The 22,140-nt window shown below is 38.3% G+C and overlaps 1 long non-coding RNA gene and 1 other non-coding gene across 7 annotated transcripts in view; both read left to right on the top strand.

Annotated features, from left to right (window-relative positions):
- The window catches only part of LOC105602212 (uncharacterized), a 305,023-nt gene that overhangs the window by 238,968 nt on the left and 43,915 nt on the right, over positions 1-22,140 (top strand). For 5 of the 6 annotated variants that reach the window (XR_009596613.1, XR_006056340.2, XR_009596612.1 and 2 more), the window contains one exon: positions 260-22,140. This exon is cut by the window's right edge and continues 31,489 nt beyond it. This is a non-coding gene — a long non-coding RNA (uncharacterized LOC105602212). The remainder of the gene's footprint in view (positions 1-259) is intronic. The other variant, XR_009596614.1, reaches the window with a different exon arrangement.
- Positions 9,681-9,752, top strand: TRNAC-ACA (transfer RNA cysteine (anticodon ACA)). The gene has a single exon. It is a non-coding gene; the product is annotated as a tRNA-Cys (tRNA).

Here is a 22,140-nt window from a genome sequence, read left to right as displayed (position 1 = left end):
CCAGGGAAATTCCAGGAAAAATATGAAAGTGACTTATTTGCAGACCCTTTCTATCATGTCTAGTTCTGGAAATGAAGAAAACATAACGCAGCCCAGTGTTTTTCTAGAGTTCCTTTTATTTCAGTCTTTGGTGTTCCTTTTTACTTTCACTTTGGCATTAATTCTAGTTTAGCTTTGTAAAAGAGTTGGGTGACAAAAAGAAACCAACCACAAACCAAGCAAAGAATCTTGATCCTTTTAAAATAATTTTATTTTCCAGACGCGGGTGAATGGTTTGAAGATGCTGGCCTAGCAAGATGGCAACAGGTTTAAAAAATAGGATTCATAAGAAGTTCCTTTTCTCAGGTAACTACATTTTTCTAAAATTTCTCCCAAACCTTCCATTTTCTCAAGTTATTACAAGTTTTTAGAGTATGCTTGAATGATTTAATTATGAAGATTAACTGCATTTTAAGCTTTGTTTTTCTGACAATAGCAACTAGCTTTATAATATTCAGTGAAAAGAATGTTCAATTCTTTGGAGTTTAGAAAAATATTTTGAAAGTTATTATTTAGTAGTGCTTATTTCTTTTGACAACAATTTAGGCAAAACTCATTTGAAACCATCAGGTGTCATTCTTAAACTCTGTGGCTATCTTCAGTAATTGTACTTAGAAATAGAACTATTAGAATATTGCTGCTAAAAAGCTTAGTGTATGCTCTGAATTCCTGGAAGATATGGCTTCTAAAAATTGCATAATAATTGATGCCTTGTAACATAATAATTGCATAATGGTTGATGTTTTAACTTTAGTCCTAGATGAGTAATCTTATATGTCTGGAATTTTATAAAACTGTGCTTACACAGGTCCAGAGACAAAGATATGAGCCCAGCTATCATGATATAAGTAGATTATTTTCGATGTTGTTAAAGGACTTTGTGCCACTTAAATATGTTTAATAACACAAATGATATATTTACTTGATGAATTACCTTACCCTGATTTACCATTGTTTTTAACTATTAGCCTGCATTTCCCAACTTAATTGTTACTATCTCCGAGAGCCCCGCAGATTCTTGCTTAAGAAAGCAGGCCAAACTTTGCTCTGAAAAGAGCCCTTATTTTTCTGCTCAACACAAAGAAGGTTCTTGAAGGAGGTATTCAATTAATATTGGGAGGAAAATGTCTCTTCCCAAATAAACCATTCTTCTACTTGATCGGTATTTGACTTTCTTTATTTTCCTGCAACCTAAGCATCTTCTGATTTCTCATTTACTTTTTAAAGGTAAAACTCTAGATTATTTGAAAGTTAACATTGCAAACCCTTTAGAATGAATAACTTTTCTCTGTCCTATATTTTCCAAAAAAAAAAAAAAAAAGACAGAGGCCCCCAATTGAAACTAATAACTAACATTTACAAAGGTGATTAGCTCTTGAATGACTCAGTGTAATACTTTGACAGATCTTCATCCATCGCTGACGAGTAATGCATGCTATATTTTTAACAAATGATAACAACAATTAGTTCTCATCACTTTGTGAGCCTAAGCCTATTCCTTTTTATTTTAATAAGAGCTCCAATGTCACACCCGTTCCAGCCATCCTTAGCAGTGTTCAAAGTGCCCATCCTCAAATACCTCTGGCCCCATGCCCTTGTCAGGGAGATCAAAGGAAAATAAGAGGCTTGGCGTTTATTTTAAAATCTTTTATTTTATAAAGGAAATGAACATTTTAAAATAACAGAAAGTCCAAACCATTTTTGAAGTGACTGGTTTGGATCCTGCTTCCTTCCACTTGGGATTGTTGTTTCTTTGGATCTAAAAGTCAAGCCACGGAGCTGGGACTAAATTCTCCCGTCTTGGCAACCTTCGCAGTCATGCCCGCGGCTCCACCACGATTAGACAGGCAGACAACGAAGTGTCTATGAATGGTTGCCTCTTCATCCCTGTCTGACCCACTGTTGGTTTCCTGCTTTTACCTTTTAAATTGTGTGCCTAGGGGCCTCCTCTTTTCTCTGAATAATTCCCAAATTCATCAGTCTTTTCTGTTATTAGGAGAGCCTCCCACATTCTTGAGATAGGAATAAATGTTCATATATCAAGGCAAAGTTCTATTTTTTTCTTTGAGAACCAAAATCTATAGACATTGCTGACAAAAATGGAAAAGAGCTCTTTTTAGGTCCTACAAAGAGATGGAGGCATGTGTTTTTCCCAACTTCTCAGAAGAGAGGTGATTTTGCTTTCCATCATTTGTCCTTGGAATACTCATTGCTTAAGACTATATCCTCAATAAAATTCACGAAAGGAGCCATTAATGAAAGATCATCGTCTTGCCTGCCCCGTTCTTACTTGTAGAACATTGGTTTTGAAGAAAGAATGTTACGCTGACAAAACCCTTTTATAAGAAGTCCTTAGAAATATATTCATTCCCACAGCCTGGAACAGTTAAGCAGGGAGCCACTGTGCAATTTCTTTTCTGGTTCGGATTTTATGAAGTATGCCTAAACTTGCTCCGTGTTGATGTTTGGACCAATAATGGGGGTGGGATGAAGGTGAAATATAAACTTTTCCTGAAGCGGAATCTTCCAAATTGATAGAACTGGACATCTCGCATAATTTTCAGAAAATACTTAAAAGCCTATTGGTGGTGCTTGCTAGTTTACCACTTCTGTTTGCTGGAAAGCACACAGGAAAGGAAAATTTCACCGTCTTTTTCTAATGTGATTACAGGTATTTAAAAGAATGAACTTGCATTTGGGCTCGCCTATGTTTCTCTCTTTCTTTCCCCATAACTGAAAGACTTTTCTTTATTCTGCTGTTTGTCCATCCATATGGCACTATGTTCAGTTTGTGTGTTAAGGTCTGAATGAATGAGGCTTCCGTAATATGAAACAGTAAAATGATGAGACTGACCCCCAAGCCCATTGTGTCTGTGAGGGAAAGTGAAAAGAGAGGGAAGTGTATGGGGGAGAACACAGAAGATGCTGCTCGACTTTGGCCCTTTGAAGAGCAGGGTGAAGCCTTTCCATTTCTGGCATAACACGATGGAGTGGCAGAGTCTTTGGTTGGACTAACGATGTTAACGTTTCATTTTCAGACATGTCAGACCCCCACACGAGAGAAGATACTAAGGCCTGTTGCCACAAACCCGTAGATCCGAACTTGTGGTGATAGTGCACACAAGCTTGTGTCTATAGGTATGTGTCTGTGGGCGATCTCACAGACCTCGGGCTCTGCTTGTCTCCCATCCAAGCCCCTCCCATTTCCTTGATTCTGCCTCCCTTTCCCTTAGTTTCTGCTATGAGGGGTAGACGTGGAAAGAGGGGCCGAGGAGGAGGAAGGAGGCCTTTTGTCCCGAAATGGATGAGGCTCTTCAGTGATCAGTCTATAGGGTTATCTTCAGTCCCTTCTTTCTTCAAACTCCTCTCAAGCTGTCAAAGAACCTGGGCTTGCAGGCGAGGCTGCAGAAACTGGGGTGGCTCAGACAATTTACTGTTGAGCGGTGAGTAGACACATATATAAGGGTTTGTTTTGTTTTCTATGAGCCTGCCTAATTGCTTTCAAAGTTATCATGATCTTTTTTGGAAAGTGACAGAGACTTGTGTACAAGACCTGTTTCACCCTGCTTTGGGTTCTACCTCATAGTAATTCTTCTTCTCCCATCGTGCTCCAAGTACCATCAAATCAGTCTTTATCTTTAAAAATAAAATTAATGAGGGGAATGGATGTTCCTAACTATTTATTCTTCGAGACCAACCATGTAAGAAAAAGAATTTTTTTATAAAAAAGAAATGGACCATTTAGGTCCAGCTTCATATTTGTCCAGAGCTGGTTTATAACTCTTCACCATGTTTAAAAGGCTGGAATGAAAATAATTTTATCCCCTTGCCTCTTAAATGTCACCATTGTGCCAGGATTGGAAAGCCAAACTGACTCCAGATCAAAGCAAAACTGGCTATATTTGTCTCATTCCAACAATGTGAGCTGAAGAGTCTGTAAACAGAACCCAGGGTGAAAAGTTGATCAGATTTGGATGACTCTAAAACTTTTGCATTCCCTTTTGGTCAAACAGAGCACCAAGAATTCATATATATATATGAAGCCTCGTTTAACAAAAACAGTCAATATGAAGTAGTTAGTTACTGAGTTAGCATCAGCAAAAAGTTTGACATTCAAATGGATACTTTTTTCTGTTTTTCCACTAAATGCTGTCTTCTCCTAAGAGCCACACAGTTTAACGGTAGATAGAGCTCTTTCTTCTATCAAATGAAATTTTGTATGTCAGAATTAGGAAGGCCCGGATATAGATGGACGTTGTTTAAAGAATACCAAGCTCTGCAAATGCTACAACCCGAGGGTGTTGTCTGTATGTGTTTCCTTTGTGTTTGCTCTGCAAAGCATCCAGGAAGGCAGTTTGTAGATCTCAACTCCAGCTCGGCAAGAAATCAGAGCTTTATTCTAGAATGACGGAACATTATACCCCGAAGAAAAAGTCTGTCCCCATTGGTGTGTAGCATGTATAATTGTTTGCCCAAGGCCTTTATCTACCCATAAGCAAGCAATCTATTTGGTTGGTTTTACATGCTCCTTTGAAGCAGTTGACTTAGAATGGATAGGCTGCTAGCAAATTAAACCTGAACCTTCCCTGAATAAGTGCTTAGGTTTTATAAAGGCAAAATCACATCTCTACACTTCATCCCTTTAACCTGCTATTAAATGTGCTATCAGTGGGACCGGTAGTACATTCATGAATCCAGGGGATGCTGAGCAGTCTAAATTCCCTCTATAGGAACAATGTTAAGGCTGCAGGGTGACCAGTAGGTGACTATCAGGTCATTTCTTTTAAGGGGGTTTTAAAAACCCATTACCCTAAGAATAAAGATTATGCAAAGTAGTCCATCTTTTCAAAGTTTCTAAAAGGCCTAGGATATGATTCTTTGATTCACCTGGCTAGAAAATATTCTAGTGGAAAGCCCAAAGCCCCTGGACACTGGCCACAAGAAACAGGATATTAAATATTTTACAGGATGATGAAATTCAGTGTTTTTCCCTTCTTCTGTGTTCATGAATGAATGGTTCTGTAGCTATTAATTATTCCCTTGGGACTCGCTCAGAGTGGACTAGATATTTTACAGGAAACTGCAGAAAGTAAAATAACTTCAGGTTTTCCTCAGAAAGACTCTAAATTTTAGAGTCTAAAATATATATTCAGTAGCCATTGCTGCATGAGGGTATAGAGAAAATGGGTATAAAATGAACTTGTTCTATTAAAATTCTCAAATTCTCATTATCAAAATATATTCATGAAGCTATAACACCAGGATACAGTTTAGATATTTTTTTTTAAACAGGAAAAATTATTATTCCAAGAATTGTGTTAGATAAAGCAATTCACCCTACAGTACCAGAGTTTGGGGAGAGTAGGGGAACTGATATTTAATTTTGAAAGGGTTTCTTATTTGCATTTCTAAATTAATAAATGGATTTGTCTTCATGGGAAGACAATGATATTAATAGGACAGAGTTAACTTTGAATATTAAGTTAATATGATTTCTTACTTTTCAGTGTCCTTAACCAGTCATTCCTTGGCATTTACTATATGCTCTGGCTCTTTGTCTGCTATACGGTTTAACTCCATCAAATGTCACCTCGCCTCTCTAATTGAGATTTTAAAAGTTTCTTATGTCTGTAATAGTGCTGAAATTTTGCAGAGAATTCAGTATGAATGACTCTTCCAAATTTGCAAAGATTTATTAACACCTAATGGAGTAGGAAGTAGCAACCCAGTCCAGTATTCTTGCCTGGAAAATTCCATGGTCAGAGGAGCCTGGCAGGCAATAGTCCAGGGGGTTGCAAAGAGTCGGACATGGCTGAGAGACTGAATACACACACACCCATATTAACACCTATCATGTTGCTCAGTAAAGTATGAGTTGGAATAAAGCCACGTTTTATTTCAGTGTAACCATATGGCCAGACAATTTATAAGATGTATTCACTCAACAAACCTTTATGAATGCTTACTTTGTGTTCAGTACTTTGCTAGAGGTTGAAGATATTACTCTGACACCAAAAAACTGATTATCTGGTCAGGAGTCCCTTTGCACAATTGCTTGTCAGCCATATTGACACATACTGTAATGAATCACATATTTTAATCATAACATTTGTCCAACTTCCAAACACCAAATCAATACAGAATATGTTTACTCGTGGGGAGTCCCTGCCTTCCATAATCTCAGACATTGTTCAAGATTCATTCTCCCTTCATTTGAGAAGATTGCTGCTGGTAGGGCTTAAAACCTCAATGTTCGGTAGTCTGAGAGTCTGTCTGTATGTGTTCAGAAAACCTTTAAAGTGTATTTTTTAAAGTTAAGGAGTACAATAGATTCTCTATACCTAAAGATATGTAACTACTGTTCTCCTATAAATGCTGCTTATTTTATTTTTTCCTTTTCTTTTCAATAAGACTTTTATGACATCATTCCATATCATAATTGCATGTTGTTATTACATGCCTACAAATATTTACACTAATTATGTAATGAGCCATAATTGCACTAATACATGATAATGGGCTAAAATCAGTGTAAATAAACAAGGAGATTCACACAACCAAAAGAGCAGGGCGTTGAAAACCATTAGTATTCTAAGAGCAACATCTTTTTATCTTTGACCCCTAGAGGAAGAATGTACATGGAGAAGGATGAATGTTTCCGTTTCCAAATATTTAACATCTCTGTAAGCTATACATTTAGATGAATATACTAGCATTCTAGCACACGGAAACTGACCCTCTCTTTGTTGTGTCTTCTTTTACTATCTCTCACTTGCCCTTCCGCTGCCTTGCTTCCCATTTATAGGAGTTATATCCTAGCTGTGTTTATAGAATCAGGCAAATGATCAGTCAGTGCAAGGAAACTAAAGGAAATTCACATTCAAAGGAAAGAAAATGAATTCTGTTTTCTTTTTGTGTCCCAGTGGTTGTTAAATCATATGCATAAGTTCGGACCTAGAGCAGAGGACCCAGAGTTACTTCTTGAATTCCCATATGAGATCCAGGACTTAAGGCGTGTTTGCCAGGTTGCATACAGTCATTCTGCACTTTCCCCTGCTCTGGAATCTCGATAGCAAATCCACCTTCCTGTGATCGCAGTTGCAGTATAAGTGGAAGAACAGGGAAGCTGACATAAAATAAGAAATCACCTAACGCTGAACTTTAGGTTGCTTTATACTCTCACTTAATCCATTCATTCATACATTTTTGTTTTCCTGAACATGTTTTGAAGTCCCTACTATGTAGCAGATAGTAAGCGTGCAGGTGGCACTAGATTTGCAAAGGGTGAGGAGTGCAGCCTCATCTTCAAATAGCTCCAGGTCTAGTGAAGGAGACAGAGAAGTGTTAATGTAATGGTGTATGCCTACATTTGAAATGTGTGTATGAAATCATGAGATTGAGAAAGAACTCTTTAAATTGAGGCTTGAAGGATGAATGGGAGTTTGCTTGGTAAAAGTAAGTGCCTAGTCTTTCCCCCAAACCAGGTAGCATTGATTCAAAAAGGGCAGCCTCCTCAAAAAGCAGCTTTTACCTCCTTGATGTCAATATGAGGGAATAGGGTTGGAAAAATTGGAGAAACAATCCTTTGCCAAGTTAATTGAGTAATGCTAACTTCAGTCTCCATAAACTTATCACTCTTTGAATCCCTGCATGCCCAAACAGATCCTCCTCCAACTATATAGGTTAGGCCCAGCTCCTCTGAGGAACAGCCTTTACCAAGCAAAACCAGAGTCCACCTAAGCAATGAGGCGAGATGGCCATAGTGTAGTCCTCATTGGAAAATACAAACATGACCAAATATGGGAACACAAAGAGATGGGAAGTCACCAACCTGGTGAGTCTATCAGCTCCAGCACTGAACTGGGCCTGAAGGTAAAGAAAAGACCCAGTTTTAAAATGAAAAGTACAACCAGGGAAATTTATTCCTTATAAGGGAAAAATAAAGTCAGCATTTTTATATGTTGTTAAAAGAAAAAAACTGTTAGGGATAAACTTTGTGAAAAAGTGCTGAAGTAGTCTAGTTTGGAAAATGAACACCTTATCAATATGTCAATTACATGATATACCTGATAAATTCTGTTGAGTAAATGTTTACCGTAACTTCTATATTATATGTTTATCTCTAATTTGTTCATTGTCCTGTTTTCTGTATCTTCTCACCATAGTTTGGCTTAAACTATTTCCTTTTGTCTACCGACCCTTCAGAGATTCTGGTTTTCCAGTTTCGCGTTTGTCTTCCCCATTTTTTCTCCAACGAGGCGCGTTTAAATATTGGTCTACTTTCATTGTTCTATTAACAGATACCAGAGAATGTTAGATTGATCAGAACAACAGCTATTACATAATCTTTCTATAATTTTCATGCACAAATAATTTCAAGAAGATTGACCTCAAGTATTTCCTTCCTTCCTGTCTGCACAGTAATCTCGTGCCAAGGTTCTTGTGTTATTTTCTTTACCATTGAGCCCTTTGATGGTCTCTTGTGAGTTGCCCAAATAAGTGACAGCACGAAGAACGATTATAAGACTAACTTGTAATTTCATTGCTTAAGAAATGGTAGCTTTCCAGCCATTGTGACTGCATGCTCCCAGGTTGAGGTAGTAGGTTGTATAGTTTAGAATTACATCAAGGGAGATAACTGTACAGCCTCCTAGCTTTCCTTGGGTCTTGCACAAAGCAACATGCCAAGAATGATCATGGTTCCTCCAGGCCTTTTTTTTTCCCCCCTAGGAAAGCCTATTAAAGGTAAGATTGGGTAGTTATTTTATTGGTATTTTAGAATTCATGTTTCATTTAATTCTTATACCCATGCTACATTTTCATGTTTTGCTTCTTTGGGTTGGATTTTGTTTTACCAAAAACATGAGACTTTGAGAGATTCAGATGATCAGTTATCCATTGTCAAAAGATTGCTGAATAACAACACAGAATCTCAGTAGCATATAACAGTAAATATCTATTTCGCTCATAAGTCTGTGGATGCCTGACTGAGAATGAGAAGTTGCTCTGGTCTTGGTTGTTCTCACCCACTCCGGCTGTCAGATGTAGGATGGGTTCCTAGAATGGCCAGGACAATTCACATCTATTCCGTGTGCCACATATTCCAACAGGCTGGTCGCAGCACATTCTCATGGTGGAGGAAGAGGAGCAAAAGCAACAACAGGCCAAATGACTTAAATATTTTTTAAAGCAAGCTTATGCCTGCTTTATGCTTACTAAGAATTCATTGGCCAAAAGAAGTCAAATGACCAGGCATGGCAACAAAGTTTGATGGTAAAGGGCATGAACTCAGAAAGGCATGACAGATAAGACTGTTTTTGCAATCACATTCTACTTTCTTAAGTTTCACCAAATCGAAAACAATCATGTATCCTCCATCTTAGAAAGCTCCCAAGATCAAGAACCATGTTTGTGAATTTACACTTTGGATTTTAGGTGAAGCCGTTCTTTGACTGAATGCTGTTTATATCCTTGTTAATGAGTGTGATATCCTCCAACCAACTTCTCTGGGGAAAATACCAAGAGACTGAGATGGCAGTAGTGTGGATAGATTATCTCAGCATACAAGGCTTTGTCATTTCATGGTGATAACTAATGAACAGTGGAGATTTTGCCTGATTTAGACTGACCTCATACAACCTTCCCTGGTAGCTTAGCCGGTAAAGTGTCTGCCTACAATGCAGGAGACCCAGGTTCGATTCCTGGGTTGGGAAGATCCTCTGGAGAAGGAAATGGCAACCCACTCCAGTATTCGTGCCTGGAAAATCCCATGGAATGAACTGAGGAGCCAGTCCATGGGGTTGCGAAGAGTCAGACACAACTGAACGATTAACATTTTCATACAACCTACACAGCATATGAGCAGCACTATAACTCAGTATTTTGGCTGAACCTGTTTGCTCCAAGCTTAGATACTTTTCAGTAGAAAATGCAGAAAGGTGATCAGAAAGTGATTAATGAGGTTATTCTATTCATTTTGCTATTTCCTGACATTTAAATGTATAACGTATAGAAGAAAATGGTTTTGCTATCTAAAGCTATAGCTCTCTCTTCACTACCACCTCCTGCTGCTACATTTTTTAAAAGATGTGATTACTGTGTAACCATTTTAATTCCATGCTCAAGTATTTTCATGGTGAATCATAGTGATTGTGACATCACTAACAGGTCGAGGGTAACTAGTCCCAATTTGATGATGAAGCACAGCAAAAGGTCCACTGTTATTAGGCCACCGTGTAGGTCTACAGCAAAAATAGGAGCAAGACCCTCAGGCTTATGTATGGTCTTCATTTCTTAGCTAATTCATCCATCCTTTAGAAGAGCCTGGGGCCTCGCTCTGGAAGATACTGTCATTACTTTGTCACATTTATTATGAGTTTGATGGGAAACACAGTTACTACCTGTGTCTGTGTTGGCTAAGAGTTTGTATATTAAACATCTGTAGCCACTTGACATATGAGGACCTACTTAATATTGTTTATACATTTATAAAGCTTTTTTTTTTAAATCAAATTACCTTCCCATACAAGACAATAATGTCCTCTCCTTTGCTGTGGCATAAACTTGAGTGATTTCACACAGCCATAGTTTCCAAAGGCAAAGTAGTGTTTGGGGTCTTGTTTCTGAAAACAGACTAACTTTCATTATGGTTGAATTTCTCCTGACTTTGTAATAAGGTTACATCCACCAGAGTTCAAATCATGTCATCTTTGCTTTCAGAATGACTGTGGTATCTAGAAGGTCATACCTTTGTGTTTTTCAGCCAGTAGCTCATGGTAGGACAAAGAGTTTGGGAACTACATGGAAAATAAATTATGGAGGCTACTTTAGATGCAACTTAGTCTCATCAGTAATACATGCGTAAAGTATTCTTCAAAATGATTTCATTCCTTATCTTCATCTTTAGTGAGTATGGGTTCTGTTTCCTCAGAGAAACTCTTCACTGAATTTTATATCTGAAAGTCATTCTTAGTCCCAGAAATCCCAAGTACACAATTAATGCAATAAGCATAGCTTGTCTTCTGAGAATTAATCTTGGGATTTAAGAAGAAAAAAAATTGTTGCAGCATGCTACATTTTTTAATACCCTCAAAAATTATAATATCTATAATGGGTGATGTGAATGCTATTTTAACTTTTCAAAATCTAGTGATTTAGTGCAGCTATTTTCTAGCACGCTGATAAGTTTCAAAGCATAAACGTGTTACTGGTAACTTGACCATCTTCATCAACAACAAATGTTTTGCTGGCGCAATTTAAGGAGGCTCTGACAGTTAGTATGGCAAGTTTATAAACTTTCCTGAAGACATGTCACCTGTATTTCTTTATTTGTGCATATCAGATTCTTTTTAACTTGGTTTATCAGTAGAAGCATTTAACTAGTATGTGATAACACAGTCAACCCCTTCTGGTACTGGGTGATTATACATTTCCAAAGTCATTTATACAGGTGATTATACAGTTCCAAAGTTTGTCAGGACAAACAGTAGCCTTTTCCAAGTTGGTTTTGGCTCATGTCTTTACGGAGCATTTCTGAAAGACCCAGGGAGGACTAAGTAAACCAAGTTTTTGTTAATTCAGTCAATATATATTGGGTTTGCTAAAGAGTTCCTTTGCATTTTTACATACGATATTGACATCTTAACGAAATTTTGAGCCAACCCAATATTTTCTAACTATTTAGTGCAAGTTTGGACTGCAAATAGAATAATACCCTACCTCATTACTATTCTGGTCCCACTATTTCCCCTACATCTCTTGCCCTCCAAATTCTAACTCCACCACAACACTTGAATTTCTGTTCCGAGAGAGACTGATCTTTGACGATCTTTCATAGTTTCTTTCTCTCATAGTTGTTCTTCTAAGTTCTATTGAACACTTCCTTTAAATAGCATTTATCAAACTTTAACTACTGTGAACCCCTCAGGGATCTTGTTAAAATGCAGGTTCTGATTTAGGAGGTCTGAACAGGGCCTGAAATGTGGCATTCTTACCGATTCTCAAGTGAGGCTGGTGCCATTTGTGTGTGGAGCACACTGAACTGGGTGGCAAAGTTTTACGTAATCAAATGTTTCTGAATTCCAAGATGGTCAGACACTTAGGCTGAAGGAAAAACATTTGGAGACAGCTTCGCATCTTTAGATAAGTACAACAGCTTTCCTCTTTCATTGCAATTGCACAGTTTATCTTTCACAAATGTTTTAGTTTCTCTCGCTAATATAGAACCCTAAGATGCCACATTATGAAAGTTGCGTTTTAGAAACAAGGGCCTTGTGACATTGAGTTTAGTCCTGAGATCTTCGTATGACCCTGATTATTCATTCAGTATACACATCCTCAATTAGAGCCTGTAAAGAGAATCCACTGGGGGCATGAGTGCAGGTTCCAAACCTGGTTTTGCCCTACGCAAGTAATTTAAGCCTCCTGAACATCAGTGCCCAGTTGCGTAAATCCTTGGACTAGAACTGGTCTCTTCTGAGGGACTTTTCAAAGGAATATTCTCCAATTCTGGAACTGTCATTCAAAAATGGTAGATGGCAGTGACTAGAATTTTACTTCTTAGCCTCCATATTCTCCTGCCTTATAACATAAAAGTGGAAATTTCCACTTCTACGTCTGTACTGTCAAAGGGACATGAGCAGAACAGTAAGAAACAATTTGCAGTAGTGGGTACCACACCAAGCTGCTAACACAGAAAGCCACATTAAGGCAATGGAAAAAAAACAGCCTAAGAAAACAGTAAATATTAAATCCCTTGTTCCTTCCATGGTTTGTAGATCATTAGGATAATAAGGAAAAGTAAATTAATTTCTGCCTAGTTAATGTCTGTGAATAGGGTTAAAAGCACTGAATATCATTTTACAGGAGAGATTATCTCGGTGGTAAGCGAGAGGGGGCTATGTCGGGCATGTGAAATTCACCACCTCCTTCCCTGGTTCCTGTTTGAGCTCTTTCTAAACAAAAATTATGTGCTTCGTGCTCCACCGCCAACTGCAGTATGGAGCACACGAGAGCTTCTGTGGCCCTTCTCAACCCTTTTACATCAGTCACAGAACTCCCACTGTTCTGTGCTAATGCAAAATGCAATAACGTGTAGCATCAGGACATCTCTGAGTCAAGAGGTTAACGGAAAACACATCTCCCATTGTGTTCCTGCAGCTCTGATACTGTTAATGGTGAAAACACCATGGAGACAAATAGATCTCTCTTTATTCAGGAAGCTTTGAGTGAAGAGAAAATATATATGACATCTTTACAACATGAGAGCCCTCTCTATATGGTGCATTAAGGAAGGATGGGGGAGGGGAGAGGTTCACGTAACATCATGCTTGATAAAGCTTGAATCTTGTCTAGGGGGAGTTTTCCGTTGCCTTCATTTTCATTCCGTTGCTCTAATATTAATAAATTCTTCCAGTTATGGCAGGGGGGTAGGGGGACTGAGATTTAATCCTTCAAGGTACAAATTCAGAGAAAGGGGACCCTTTGGATAAGTATGGCGGAAGCCTTTATGGAGTATCTTCTAAAATGTGTCAGGAAGAGATGTGTGACACATAACTCCCTTTCTCGTCCTACTCTTGTATTTCTTCCCTTTCTCTGTTGTGTGCTTCCGTGCTTGCAGATAGAGATTATGGACCAATATACTTGTGACAGGGAACCAAGGCAAAAGAACCCCCCAAACCCACATTATAATTACGCTGAGATTTTTAGTTAAAAATTACCTGAAAGTAGATGGAATGTTTTATATGGCCATATAAAGATCGGTGTGATCTTATTATCCATTCACTTGGGAAAATCTTAGTCAGGGTTACTTCCTGTTCCTATAGAACTTTAAAAAGAAGTTTGTTTTATAGCTTATGAATCAGAAGCTAAAATTGGGGTGCTCTGTTCTTTAGGACCTAAAGACTTTTCAGTCTGTAGATAAAAATTCTGGGTCAAGGATCTGTTTTGGGAGGGTATCTGCACAGGTTTAGAGGTACCAAATAATTATCAAAATTTTAATGTTATGTATAATTTTTGAGGGCATTCCCTAGTGGCTCAGATGTTGAAGAATCTGCCTGTAGTTCAGGAGACCCAGGTTCAATCCCTGGGTCCTAGGTCAGGAAGATCCCCTGGAGAAGGGAATGGCTACCCACTCCAGTATTCTTGCCTGGAGAATCCCGTGGACAGAGTAGCCTGGCGGGCTACAGTCCGTGGGGTTGCAAGGAATTGGACATGACTGAGTGACTAACACACACACACATAGTTTTTGAAGCACTTGAAGGATATACATTATTGATTACCACTCAGTTCAGTTAGATGACTCCACTGGGAGGGGAAGAGTAAGTATTTGCATCCAGCTTTTGCACTGGACTGGACACTTTTGGGAGGCGTTTTCAAACCAGGCTGATGTCCTTCAATACTAGTACTCTAATTGTTGATTCTTTTGCATCAGGGCAGCCAAATTTCATGTGTAAAAGTTCATCAAGTCTGGGAAACAAGAAAAGAACTTTCAGAATGGCTCATTGTTTCATGAATAAGGCCCCAAGTGTTCTGTGGATGCTATTTTAAAATTTGAAGAAAATGTATAGAATCCAAATCATAACTTGAATTCCACATTGGGGCAGATCATGCTCAGTTGTGAGGCTGCAGGGTTATAGCAAACTGTTGTTGTCCAGCTGCTAATAAGCAGCTTCCAAGCATAAATGGGACACTCATGTCGTGTGTTCTGAATCCTCTAAAGGGTTCTTCATTAATCTATTTGCAGCTTTTTGTTATTGAGTAATGAAGTGCTGCTAATACACTGGAATCTGTGTGCAAAACACATCAAGTCAAGCATAATTCAAGGAGAATATATATCCCCAAAGACCGAATAGAAAGGTGCAGAGAGAACTTAATGGGAATTAAACTTTGTGGGGTGAGGTGGGGTGGGCTGGGGTAGGGAGCGTAAACTTTCTATTACCTTTCATGACCACCAAGAAGCAGAGTTTTCTGGTTAACCAGTATAGTTTTGGGGACTTCCCTGGTGGCTTGGATGATAAAGAATCTGCCTGCAATGCAGGAGATCCAGGCTCAATCCCGGGGTCAGGAAGATTCCCCTGGAGAAGGGAATGGCAATCCATTCCAGTATTCTTGCCCAGAGAATCTCATGGAAAGAGGAGTCTGGCAGGCTACAGTACGTGGGATCGCAAAGAGACACGACTGAGTGACTAACACACACACAATATAGTTTTCAACAAAGTCACCATATATGAGGTTCATGAATGACCAAATTAAAAAATAAAGATTATATTCTGCTTAAGGCTAAGGTTGTTCTAAATATGATATTCTTGAAGATTTGTAAGTTATTTAGAATTCAGTATGCTTCAAGACCACCATTATCTTGTATAGTTATTTAGTAGTTGATGTGTAGAAGTGCCAATTACAGACCTCACATTGGCAGAATACTGGTTAAATTAGATTTCACCATTTATGTTCCACAGCTTAAGCTGGAAACTTGTGTTAATATTGACTGTGATCTCATCTAATGGAAAAGTGCCAAAATTCTCTGTTGCAAATGAAACGCTCCTCTTAACCAATCTACCCCCAATTCTTAGTTATGAATACAGCATATACATTGTCCTGTGATCTTGGATGGTCCTAAATTTAGCCAGTTCTCTTGGCTAGTCTCTGCCTTGCCAGATGTCCTGTCTACCTTTTTCCATCCTGTTCTGTGCTCTTGGAGGTTGGCCTTCATGGACTATCTCAACAATCTCTTGCCTTCTGGCTTCAGCATGTATTTGGTGAGAGGGAAGCTCCAGCAGGAGACCGACGGGAGCATGCAGGTCAGTTTAGTGCACATCAACCCCGTGGCCTTGTTCTCTCAGACCTAGGTGGCTGATGACTTCCTCTCTGGTCAGTCCTCAGATACCTCGCCATTTCTTTTTAATCTCTCTTAACTCTGCTTGATCTTTGCAAATAATACTTTGACTAACGTCCCTTTGCTTCCCCATCAGTCTACCATTCTCCTGTTCAGACCCTGATTTTCCAGCTAAGTCTTTACAAGCTAGGTAACAGAAATTAGTCCCTTATGTCCCACCCTGCGTGGGACATGAGGGATGGTAGAGTAGATATCTATCTTCTCCATAATACTATAAGCTCTGGAAGGGCAGGGGCCATGTCTAATGCCCTTTATAATTTTCAGCAACACCTGGGGGTTGACCTAGGTGTTAGGGCTTAGCCCATGGTGCATGCTTAGTGAACACGGAGAGTCTTACTGAGTTCCTCTGGGATCCTTAAATTTGTTATTGGCTTAAAATGGATTGTAAGCTCTTGATGCCTTAGGATGTATACTTCAGAAAGTCAAGGACCACATTTTTTTTTTTTTAACATTTTTAGTATGCTCTCATGTGATACAAATACTGTACCTACATGAAATACTAACTCAATGAAAACAGAAGATTTACTCCATGGGTTAGGTTGATTTGTGTTTAGTAGATGAGAAACAATTATGTTTAAAGTGTTTAGATCTAATTTTTCTTTTACATTCTCATTCCCTACTATTTGTTATGTTTTCCTATTTGTGTTATTTTCTGTATATTTGTTTATATGACTATTACTTCTTCGTTTGTAGTGATAGTTTTCTGAAAATAATGTAGGTAGAAGGAACATGCCTGGTGCAGTTCAAATAGGACTTAAGAACTGCGGAATAAAAAGAACAGTTACCAGAACAGGTATCTTCACTGTTTCTTTGTAGTTCACATTGCCAGTTTACTCTTTGACTTTCACCATAATGCCAGACCTCTCCATACTTTGTTTCAAAACTATTCCCAATTCTATGAAGCGTAGCAAATATAGAAATAGAAAGCGCTTTGATTCTGAAAGTAATAAGCTCTTATCATATTGTATTCTACTGTATTCACTTCCTACTTTGCTCAAACCAATGTTTTAACATCTAATTGCTCCAAAATTTGTGAAAATAGGAAAAACAGTTTGGAAGAATTTGCCTTTGGACTTCCAAAGAAGGGAAACTGCCTGGTTAGTTCAAAGAGCAGACTCCTCACTGTTCATATTTTGAAAACAAGATCATTTCTTCAACAAATGGAGGGGGTTGAAACACTGTGAACTTAAGATTAAGTTAAACTTTGTGTCGCCTTGATAAGTGAAACTGTTTAATGATAATTTTATTAGTCCACTTGGGAAGTGACCAAAGCACTGTTAGATAAGTTAAAACCAAAAAAGCACGGAAAATATTTTTGCCAACTGTTTCTTCTTGGCCTCTTGGCAAAGATCAACAATTACGTTCCCTATCTAGGGACTATCTCTTGTGGGCCAGACCGGATGATCTAATAGGTCTTTATAATCTCTAAATACTGTGACTTTTATCCCCAAGTGAACTACATAGTTTATTTACATAGAAACACACTCACAGGCTTAAGGAAATGCAGTATGACTAATGGTAAGAAAACTGAGCCAGGATGACTTAAGTGACTTTTTTTTCTAAATAGGATAAGTAAATTAAAATCATAGACATCCTCTCTAGTTCTCTTCCAGCATCTCAATATGTAGATCTTAGATGTCAGAATTTCCCAGTAGTGAGTGAGTTTCATACCACCAGCAAATTATAAACATGTTCGCCTGTTAAATCAGCAAACCTTTGCTGTGCTTATTCAGAAAGCTCTTCAATGGAGATTTGGTTTAATTGTTTTAATTTCACATTCTGTTCTGGGCACATGGGAAATTAGAAATGTTGGGAATGATAGGAAAATAAAAATTTCTAGAAAAATATGAGCATTATAAAGAAAGCATATTCACTGTTCATTTCAACATTATTAAGAATGGGTTTTTGTACCCTTGGGCTACATTTATCTAGACAAATGATGCATTGGGAGGAATCTTATTATTAATAAAAAAAATTGTTTCCTCAGGACTTTGTTGGCAAGGAAAACATTTTTGAGGTCTCTCTTCTTTTTCTATGTTATACAGATATTTCATGCTTTCTCCATAAGGTAATACTTTGAATAGTGTATCTGCGACTTAAAGTCAAAATTTTTGTTCTTGATGCTTTTAAATTTTTTAACCAAATCTTCTCCATTCTTGACATTGGCCCCCCTTAAAAATAAATATAGGGACAGTCAAGAGATCTTATTTCCAGAAGGCCTAGAGTTTCTCAGTTGATTTCTTGCCAAATCACTCTGGAATACATAGAGTAGAAGAATGTGGTTACGATACACCAATTGAGTAGGCAGATAATAAAATCCTAATATTACCCATAGATTGTGTTCATGAGACAATTGGACAAATTTCAGAGTGATCTTTATTTTCAGAGGTGGTGTCCGGGTGCTGATCCTTTCTGATGAAAATAGTGTTTATGAGGAATTCTCTCTGGGGGCTTGGTCAGTGAGACATCCATTCTATTGTGCTTTCTGCTTTCAGAGCCCTGAAGTATCATTTGGAAATCCCTTCTATTTCAGCCCTTAGGAGTGGGGCCATTTAAATGTCACACATTGTTTTCTGACACCCTATTGCTTATTGCACAATTATGTTGCTCATCCATAAACTAAAGCCTTTCTTAAAAGATGATTATTTTTCCACAGGTTCCCTCATAGTATATGCTGAAAGCCCCAATAAGTCACTCCCAGTCACCTCTGTCATGAGAAGACAGTTCTCATGATCGTTTCCCATGTGGGGTGAAGCATGATTTCTCATCCTGCAGTCTCACGGTTGAAGTGAGAATACCACCTTCATGGATATAGCTCATTTTACTAATTTATCTCAGTTTAGGTTCTCATCAGGGCTGCCCTGGTGGCTCAGATGGTGAAGAATCTGCCTGCAAGCCAGGCGACCTAGGTTTGATCCCTGGGTCAGGAAGATCCCCTGGAGAAGGGAGTGGTTACCCATTCCAGCATTCTTGCCTGGAGATTTCCTAAACTCTAAACGAAGCTGAAGCTCCAGTACTTTGGCCACCTGATGAGAGCAACAGAGTCGTTGGAAAAGACCCTGAGGCTGGGAAAGGTTGAAGGCAGAAGGAGAAGGTGGCCAGGGAGGAGACACTGGGCAGCATCACCAATTCAATGGACATGAACTTGGGCAAACTCTGGGAGACAGTCAGAGACAAGGAGGCCTGGTGTGTTGCAGTCCATGGGGTAGCAAACAACAACGTATCTCATCATATATTCTACCTATGATTTATCTTCGTTCTCAGTTACTTTGATAGCTGATGCTTTGAAATGACCGTAAAACTTAGATACCTGTCTAGGGCTTCTCTTCGTGGTTGAGGATACCTTTGTTTTTCTGGTTTGTGTCTTCCCTAGTCAAGCTGGAAGGTCACCGTCTGTTTCTGTTTCCTCTCACCTCCCTCAGGCAGCTCTTTCTTCTGTGTTCACATAATACTTTGTTCCAACAGCTGCCCCGTCACATGATGTGAATGTTACACATGTCTGCTTTACTGATAGTTTTTGTGACTTCTTTGATGGAATGGGCACCATTTTAATCATCCTGCTCTTCCCAGGCTGACACATCATAGTTATTTAATAAGTGTTGGTTCAGTTGAATCACATTTTCTTTCAATAAACAATTTTTGACAGGTCTGTGATTTAGGAAATATTAAACTCAGATAACCCACCTTTGTATACCTCACGCTTAACTTCTGTATTATAGTATTCTGTAACATCTAGAGAATTTTTTCCTTTCATTCTGCTATTGTTTCAGCGTACAAGATTGAATCTGAAATAGGATCAATAGCCAAGTCAAAATAGGGTGCCACTGAAGCTTGGCTTTTAAAAAGTTTTCTTCAGGATGTTGGGAGTTTCTAGAAATTAAAGGGTTTATTAATCTACAAGAGCAAGAATAAGCCCCAAGAGAAGTATTTGCATGCTTAGCAGAACAAAACTGACTAAGTTTCATCACTTAATTTTTATTTCACAGTAATCTCATGCAATTTCCCTGCAATGGGACAAAGCACTGGGGAAGTCATCTCCCTTGATGCTGTACCCTTTTCTGCATTGCTCACTGAGCGCAGACAGAACTCGCACGGTCATGAAGATGATGGGTGGTTGTCTTTGATGTTACTAAGCTTCCACAGCTGTGGTAGCTTCCTACTGAGTTACATTTCTCATAGAGTTTTTGAAGTGTTTTTTAACTAAGAAATATATTTTGTCATTCCGGTGGTGGTGATGGTAATTTGTTTCATTAGTATTTATGATGCAAGCAGAATAGACACTAAACACCAAGTTACTTTTTACACTGAATCAAAATTTTAAAAGTCCTTCAAATGAAGTAATGTACCGTTACAATAATACCCATTCAATTTAAGAATTCATTGAATATACTTTGTCTTCTGTTATCTTTTACTTTTTAATCCCAGGGATGAAATAAATCTTGCTATCTAGAAGGATTTCAGTGCAACTGTACCTAAAGAGCTGATGTCACCATAATTAATCACTCATCAGTTTCTCCAGTCAATTTTACTTTATCAAATGACTGTTAACTTACTACTGTGTTGTTTGCTTTTTCACTATGTCTATTTCAGGTTTTAATCTATCAATAATATGAGCTACTAACACTGTTTTTAGTCTTCTCTGTTATACACAGATCATATTAAATATACATATATATATACTTTATGTATATTATGTCCATACCCATATTAGGCATATATATATATATATATATATACACACACACACACGTATCTTTATCTTTCTATCTATATAAAGTAATTTGCTGAGCATTTGTGTTAGATGTTGTGATGAATGCAAGATAGATACATTTCCTGCCCTCAGAGATCTTGAAATGTAGTGAGGAGAATAAACTAATTACTTAAAAACACAAATGTACTAAGTACAATTCCAGAAAGCTTGGTGAGTCAGAGAAAGAGAATATTTCCAAATATTGAAGCAGAGTAGGCTTCCTAGAAGAGATGTATTTTGAGCTGGGGCTTAAAGAATGGGTAAGATTGTGAGGGATAGAGATTGGGGATAAGGTATTTCTGACGAAAGGAAAATATAAATAAGGGGCTTGATTAAAGAGAAGAAGGACCTATGTAAGGATGGAAATAGTCCATTCAGGCTTAGGCATAGTATGCAAATGGATTTAATAGAAGAAAAGTCTTAACAAGTAATCTGAAATCAGTTCTTCAAGGGACTTTAATGCCATGTAAAAGTGTTTGGAATTTCGCCATGTAGCTATGTACTGTGTACTTTAAGGTGATTAATTAGCTTATAAAGTGGACAGGACAGGATGAGGGGAGACTATTATTTAAGGGCTTATTACCATAGACAGGTGATCTGTGTATCAGTCTGAATTAGAGTATTAGCAATATGTATAGAATGGAGGAACTATTTGACAGATCCTGTCTGTGCAATTGGATTTCAATAGTAGATGAATAGGGATGGTAAAGATTTGTTGAAGGTTGATTGAGTAAATTAATTTATTTTGGATTTTAACCATATCTTGTGAATGTTTGCAGAAATACTTGGCAGACCAGGAATGGAATTAGAAGGAAAAAATGGTGATTACTCAAGGTCATAATTTGGAAAATTAAAAGATATAAAAAGTTGAAAGATAGTATGTCCTTGGGGCTAGTGAAAGCATCACTGAAATGACTTCACAAGTGTTACTGAATTAAGTACAGCTAGATAGGGTTTCCCTCATAGCTTAGTTGGTAAAGAATCCGGCTGTAATGCAGGAGACCCCAGTTCAATCCCTTGGTCAGGAAGAGCCACTGGAGAAGGGATAGGCTACCCACTCCAGGATTCTTGGGCTTCCCTGGTGGCTCAGAGGTAAAGAATCTGCCTGCAATGCAGGAGACCTGGGTTCGAGACCTGGGTTCAATCCCTGGGTTGGGAAGATCCCCTGGAGAAGGGAAAGGCTACCCATTCCAGTATTCTGGCCTGGAGAATTCCATGGACTCTACTATACAGTCCATGGGGTCGCAAAGAGTCAGACACAACTGAGCGACTTTCACTTCACTTCACTTCAGATAGGACTGATTGTCTTGGGGGATATAATGAAATTTTGGAGTTTCTATGTCACAAATTGAAACTAAATAGATTTACTAGAAGTGAGGAGTAGATGTGTGAAAATTAAGAGAGGCTTTCCTGAGGTTGAGACTGTTTCAGATTTTGATGACCTTCAAGTTGTGGC

This window comes from Ovis aries, chromosome 15, assembly GCF_016772045.2.
Source record: "Ovis aries strain OAR_USU_Benz2616 breed Rambouillet chromosome 15, ARS-UI_Ramb_v3.0, whole genome shotgun sequence".
NCBI classification, from domain to species: Eukaryota; Metazoa; Chordata; class Mammalia; order Artiodactyla; family Bovidae; genus Ovis; species Ovis aries.
This window is presented reverse-complemented; position numbering and strand designations above follow the sequence as displayed.